The sequence below is a fragment of the Babylonia areolata genome, chromosome 4 (assembly GCF_041734735.1).
Source record: "Babylonia areolata isolate BAREFJ2019XMU chromosome 4, ASM4173473v1, whole genome shotgun sequence".
Classification (NCBI taxonomy): Eukaryota; Metazoa; Mollusca; class Gastropoda; order Neogastropoda; family Buccinidae; genus Babylonia; species Babylonia areolata.
This window is the reverse complement of record NC_134879.1, coordinates 4,849,496-4,856,883: the sequence shown is the minus strand read 5'-3', so window position 1 is coordinate 4,856,883 and position 7,388 is coordinate 4,849,496.

Below are 7,388 nucleotides of genomic sequence, written 5' to 3'. Positions count from 1 at the left end.
CACACACTAAGCCCCAAGCTCTCATTTCTCTGGACACGTGCATGGTCTTGCATTCAGACGAAAACACGTGGCATAAACCGCTTCAGCGTTTTATCTTAGACTCAGGTGCTTAGCACTCGTGTTTAGTCTGCTCCGTTTTAGTGGTGAAAATAATTCTACGTCTATTTTAAGATACCGTGTCTAACTGGTCGCTGCCACCAAGGAGGTTTCTTCAAATAAAACAATGTATCCTTGTTACACACACACACACACACACACACACACACACACACACACACACACACACACACACACATAATCTGCAAGTCCCTCTTCTCGGGCACTGCTGAAGCGAAATCTCTCTCTCTCTCTCTCTCTCTCTCTCTCTCTCTCCTCTCTCTCTCTCTCTCTCTCTTCCCGTATATATATATATATATATATATATTATATCATATCATATACATATTTGTATAGCAAAGTCATGGAAATATGCCTATATACAATATGTATGCATATATACAAAGCTTTCAAATTGTTTACACGAGATTTGCAGAGGAAATCGGTGTTGTTGTTGTTGTTGTTGTTGTTTTAACTCAAAACATTAACAAGAGACATGTAGACAAACAGGCAATTCAAAACGGGACAAACTGCCAGCTTCACCAACTGCCCACCAAGTCTGTTTTCTGCAAGATAACCAGGAAGACTGGGTCAGATTTGCGGTATTGTAAACACCACATAACAAAAGAAAAACTGTTGTAAACGCCTTGCAAAAGAAGACAAACTGCTACAAACACCTCGAAACGTAACTAGATATGTACAGCCACAAACACCTCGTAACGTAACTAGATATGTACAGCCACAAACACCTCGTAACGTAACTAGATATGTACAGCCACAAACACCTCGTAACGTAACTAGATATGTACAGCCACAAACACCTCGTAACGTAACTAGATATGTACAGCCACAAACACCTCGTAACGTAACTAGATATGTACGGCCACAAACACCTCGTAACGTAACTAGATATGTACAGCCACAAACACCTCGTAACGTAACTAGATATGTACAGCCACAAACACGTCAAGCTAACAACACAAGGAAAACAGCGCCAATCTCCAGTCAGTCAGACTGAGGTGACCCGTATACATAGAACTGACGATTCCTTCTGCATCAGCAAAGAGGCAGTGCCCAACAAAGCAGGACAAACAAAACCGTACTTTCCAGTAAGCTCCCTCCACAATGTACGTCCAGATTGCCCTGGAGATGTAGCACGTGTGATGATAAATACGTGTGCATCACAAAAATGAAATATATTCATATCCTTCCTGACGATCCCAAAGAAATTTCCACCGGCTCTAAACAAACGAAAGATCAAACCAACGAAAGAGTAAAGAGTACGATTTTGTGAAATCGGAAGGACATTCAAAATTTCTCGCTCTGTGGAAGAGTTCCTTTCTTGTTCATGGTGTTCTGTATTCTGTCCGTCCTTAACAAGCATCTTTTTTTCTTTCTTTTTTTCCTTTTTTCGCTTTGCTTTTAAAAGATAATGAACAAAAGCCACGGTGGTTGTTCGGCTGCACCATCTGGCTGCACGTTTTTGTCATCATTCCTTTCCATTGTATGTGATCTTGTTGTGTGCCGATAGCCACTGGACGCATTAAGAACAGTTCACTGCAAATGATTCTGTCAGGGCTGGTGCTGGAGTTCTTCCAATTTTCTTTTTTTTATCAGCGTCGCTGGCTTCCTTGGAACTGTAGTGGATGTAGACCTCAGTACCAGCTTCCAAGACAAGATCGGAGCACCCACTCACCCACTCACTCACTCACTCAGACCCAGCAAGCTTCCCTGGCAATGCAGACAAAATGCCAAACCGCAACTGTCTTCCTCACCGTGTGTCTGAGTTCACAAACCAAACGATATGTTTGACAGAGAAATGTTGGGGAAAATGCCAAGCCACACATTCCCCTTCCTGTCCGTGTTATAAACCAAACGAACAATTTTTACAGAGCAGTGTTGAACTAAAAAAAAAAGTAGTTAAATAACCAAACGGAACTTTCCTGCCTGTCTACGTCATAAACCAAACGAATAATTTTGACAGAGCAGTGTTGAACTGAATAACAAATGTAGTAAAGTAGCCAAACCGTACATTCCCATCAATGTCCGCGTTATAAAACCAAACGAACAATTTTGACAGAGCAGTGTTGAACTGGAAAAAAAAAATGAAGGTATGTAGCCAAACCGTACTTTCCTGCATGTCTGCATTATGATAAACCAAACGAATAATTTTGACGGAGCAGTGTTGAACTGGAGAAAAAAAAAATTTGAAGGACTTGGGAAGGAGACGTAAAACTGCACTGTCTCGTTCTCCAAGTTTACGGCTCCGAGACAGAGCAATGAGAGGTAAATACAATGCTTTCGTCCTTACAGTATCTTTATCTTCTTTATAAACCCAACCAGAAAAAAAACAACAACAACTGAAAATACAAAATGAAACCGGTCGCTGAATACGCTTCATATCTGCTGTACACAAAAGTCGAAACGTTACCCAAGTAAAAAATCATGTTGGAAAACGGACAACGCTTCAAGTCATTCTCCATCATAGATTATATTTTACGGTCGTGAGCTGATGTTATCTGTTGCGATCGACAGTTTTGAGAAGGGGAGAGGAGGTCGAGATATCTGAAAAATCATGAAAGTATTTGTATTTGTTGTTCCATTTATAAGCAAGCAAGCGCAAGCGCAAGCGCAAGCAAGCGCGCGCACACACACACACACACACACACACACACACACAAACACACAAGCGCGCGCGCGCGCGCGAGAGAGAGAGAGAGAGAGAGAGAGAACCTTATTGTGTGATCTGGATCTATTGTCCAATATTTTTGTTGACGGTGATTTACTATTCTCATTACCTCCATTACTGCTCGTCCTCTTCCTCCTCTTCCTCCTCTTCTTCCTCCTTTTCCTCGTATTACTAGTCTTCTACCGGTACTACTATAGCTACTGTTACTATCATTTCTGTCTGCTTGTCGATCTGCTGACTGTGTCTTTGTCTACCACAACCACCCCGCCTCTCTCTCTCTCTCTCTCTCTCTCTCTCTTACTTTCACTTTCTTCCCCTCCTTCTATTTCTTCTTCTTCTCCACCTTCTTCTCCACCTTCTTCTTCTTCATTTTATTTAGAACATTGCGTATAAACTGATCACTGAAAGCAATCGGCTTATCCAGTTCACCACCGATAGGATACAGGGAAGGTTTGCTGGACGCTTCTGTGGGGGACCTTTCGTCGCTCGCAGAGTGAGAAGTAGGTCAAATCACGTCAGGGGCAGACCACCACAATAACTAGCTGTCTTGAGTTCGAACTGCCTTTGTTCGGACAACCTTTCGGCAGAGTTTGTTAATAGGTCAGTGATGGCTGAGATGTGACAAAAACCACGCTCAAAGTAAACAAAAAAGACTAAAGAAAATAATGGATGCAATTATAATACCGAACATATCTTGTAAACTCTCAAAAAATACTCGCCATCTCCGACATTGTTCAAAATCCTTTCGTCAGGATAGCGATTTCCACAACGAAATTTTAGCCTTTCGGTGACCTAGAAAACAACAACAACAACAAAAAAAAAAAACCAGCAACAACGAAAACAACAACTGGAGACGCGCATGCGCTCGCAGCTTTCGCTAAAAACAAATAATAATAAGCGGGAAATCACAACAACAACAACAACAACAACAACAAAAATCAGAAAAACGTGGTTCTGCAAACCCTCCCTGTCTTTCTGTCTGTCCCCCTAACTTCCTCTCCCCTGTCTGTCTTTCTGTCTGTCCCCCTCACTTCCTCTCCCCTGTCTTTCTGTCTGTCCCCCTCACTTCCTCTCCGCTGTCTGTCTTTCTGTCTGTCCCCCTCACTTCCTCTCCCCTGTCTTTCTGTCTGTCTCCCTCACTTCCTCTCCCCTGTCTTTCTGTCTGTCTCCCTCACTTCCTCTCCCCTGTCTGTCTTTCTGTCTGTCCCCCTCACTTCCTCTCCCCTGTCTTTCTGTCTGTCCCCCTCACTTCCTCTCCCCTGTCTTTCTGTCTGTCTGTCCCCCTCACTTCCTCTCCCCTGTCTTTCTGTCTGTCTGTCCCCCTCACTTCCTCTCCCCTCCCTGTCTTTCTGTCTGTCCCCCTCACTTCCTCTCCCCTGTCTTTCTGTCTGTCCCCCTCACTTCCTCTCCCCTGCCTGTCTTTCTGTCTGTCCCCCTCACTTCCTCTCCCCTCCCTGTCATTCTGTCTGTCCCCCTCACTTCCTCTCCCCTATCTGTCTTTCTGTCTGTCCCCCTCACTTCCTCTCCCCTGTCTTTCTGTCTGTCCCCCTCACTTCCTCTCCCCTCCCTGTCTTTCTGTCTGTCCCCCTCACTTCCTCTCCTCTGTCTGTCTTTCTGTCTGTCCCCTCTCACTTCCTCTCCCCTGTCTTTCTGTCTGTCCCCCTCACTTCCTCTCCCCCTGTCTTTCTGTCTGTCCCCCTCACTTCCTCTCCCCTGTCTGTCTTTCTGTCTGTCCCCCTCACTTCCTCTCCCCTGTCTGTCTTTCTGTCTGTCCCCCTCACTTCCTCTCCCCTCCCTGTCTTTCTGTCTGTCCCCCTCACTTCCTCTCCCCTGTCTGTCTTTCTGTCTGTCCCCCTCACTTCCTCTCCCCTGTCTGTCTTTCTGTCTGTCCCCCTCACTTCCTCTCCTCTGTCTGTCTTTCTGTCTGTCCCTCTCACTTCCTCTCCCCCCTGTCTTTCTGTCTGTCCCCCTCACTTCCTCTCCCCTGTCTTTCTGTCTGTCCCCCTAACTTCCTCTCCCCTGTCTGTCTTTCTGTCTGTCCCCCTCACTTCCTCTCCCCTCCCTGTCTTTCTGTCTGTCCCCCTCACTTCCTCTCAACTGTCTGTCTTTCTGTCTGTCCCCCTCACTTCCTCTCCCCTGTCTGTCTTTCTGTCTGTCCCCCTCACTTCCTCTCCCCTGTCTGTCTTTCTGTCTGTCCCCCTCACTTCCTCTCCCCTCCCTATCTGTCTTTCTGTCTGTCCCTCTCACTTCCTCTCCCCTGTCTGTCTTTCTGTCTGGCCCCCTCACTTCCTCTCCCCTGTCTGTCTTTCTGTCTGTCCCCCTCACTTCCTCTCCCCTGTCTGTCTTTCTGTCTGTCCCCCTCACTTCCTCTCCCCTCCCTGTCTTTCTGTCTGTCCCCCTCACTTCCTCTCCCCTGTCTGTCTTTCTGCATCGTTTTCTCGCTTTCTTTTCTCCTGTCTCTCTTTCTCCTGTCTCTTTCTCCTGTCTCTTTCTCCTGTCTCTCTTTCTCCTCTCTCTTTCCCCTATCTCTCTTTCTCCTGTATCTCTTTCTCCTGTCTCTTCCTCCTATCTCTCTTCTATCTCTCTTTCTCCGTCTCTCTTTCTCCGTCTCTCTTTCTCTCATCTCTCTTTCTCCTATCTCTCTTTCTCCTGACTCTCTTCTATCTCTCTTTCTCCTGTCTCTCTTTCTCCTATATCTTTCTCCTGACTCTCTTCTATCTCTCTTTCTCCTGTCTCTCTTCTATCTCTCTTTCTCCTGTCTCTCTTCTATCTCTCTTTCTCCTGTCTCTCTTTCTCCGTGTCTCCTACCAGGCCCTCCTCTGTATGCTGCTGTTTTTTTTTATGTTATCATTTTTCGAGTTTTATTTTTGGCATTTTCTGTTTCCTTCAAATTTCTCTTTTTACTTCTTCTTTTTTTTTTGTTTTTTAAATCTTGTATTGAGACTTGAATGATGATGTGTAACCCGGGATGTGTTTGATCCCCTTCCTCTTTGTCGTTGTAATTTTCTTTTATTTCTTTTTTTCAATTTTTTTTTTTTTTTAGATTGATTTATTTCTCTTATTTTATCTATTGGGTTATGGGTGGGTTGGGCGGGGGCGGGGATGGGGTGGGGGTGGGGTGTTATTCTGAAATACTTTGAAACATTATATACAGATACACATACACATTGACGAATGTTTGTCAGTCTGAAAAGCAGAATGGAAAAAAAACAACTACTACTTTGTGTGACACCAGAGCTGGTTAACGCATTTACCTAGCAATGAACAATAATATTGTTTATAGAAATCATTCATCGAAATGGTTGACTGAGGTGAAGAATAAGAAGATATGGAGGTTTCTGAATGAGCATTAATGAGAGGATGAACAGATATTAGATAAGCTCACAACACCGACAACTTTTCTTGCTGCTGTTGAAAGTTGGCTCCGAACGGGCAAGATATTTGTTTGAACTAATCTGTCGACTACTTGCCCACGCGCGCGCGCGCGTGAGACAGAGAGAGAGAGAGAGAGAGAGGGAGATTCAGATTCAGATTATTTATTCATTAATAGGCCTAGGCCCCTTATGAAGGGGTAAGTGACAATATAAGTAATAACAAACAAAATGAAAATATATAACCAACCATAATACATACACACAAGAGAGGGAGAGAGAGAGAGAGAGAGAGAGAGAGAGATTCAAAGACAAAGATTCAAAGAAACTGAAATGGAAATTATGTTTATTCAGAAGACCATAGGCCCATTCTGAAACGACCTGAATAAGTATGTTGCATTCGTAATCATGTACAAAGCACCATATTTCATCAAGCAGTGTATTACTAGCTAGCCAACAGCAGCTGCACATCGTTTTAAGGCTTTATATAGATATAGTAACATATTCCATACTATCATATTTATTGGATGACGAAAACAAAAGTCTCAACCGAAATGCACATGGATCAACGAAGAATTTTCTCTTTGTGTGTGTGTGTGTGTGTGTGTGTGTGTGTGTGTGTGTGTGTGTGTGTGTGTGTGTGTGTGTGTGTGTGTGTGTGTGTAAGAGAGAGAGAGAGAGAGAGAGAGAGAAAGAACTGGAAGAAAACAATTTCAAACATTGACGAATCAATGTTTGTCAGTCTGAAAAGACCAATGAAAAAAACAACTATTTTGTGACACCAGAGCTGGTTAACGAATTTTATTATTGTTATTATTATTATTATTATAAGCTGGTTAACGAATTTTAATAGGAATGAACAGTAATATTGTTAAAAGAAATCATTCATCGAAATAGTTGACTGAGGTAAAGAATAAGAAGATATGGATGTTTCTGAATGAGCATTAATGAGAGGATGAACAGATATCAGATGACTGAGGCTGTATATTATGAGCATTTTTCATTTCATTTTCTTTTTCTTTTTTTAATCTGTATCATGGTTTGCCTGCTGTGAAGATGTTTAAGAAGCACTGAAAAAAAACGTTTCCTAAGCAAACAACTATCAATAAAAATCAAGAAAAAAAAAAGGTAAATAAATTTGTAAGGGTGCTGCGCGGTACTGTATGCCCAGAAAGGCGCTGATGACATCAATGTCTTTCATTGTGGGAATCTTTCTCGTTTGAGCAAGTTAT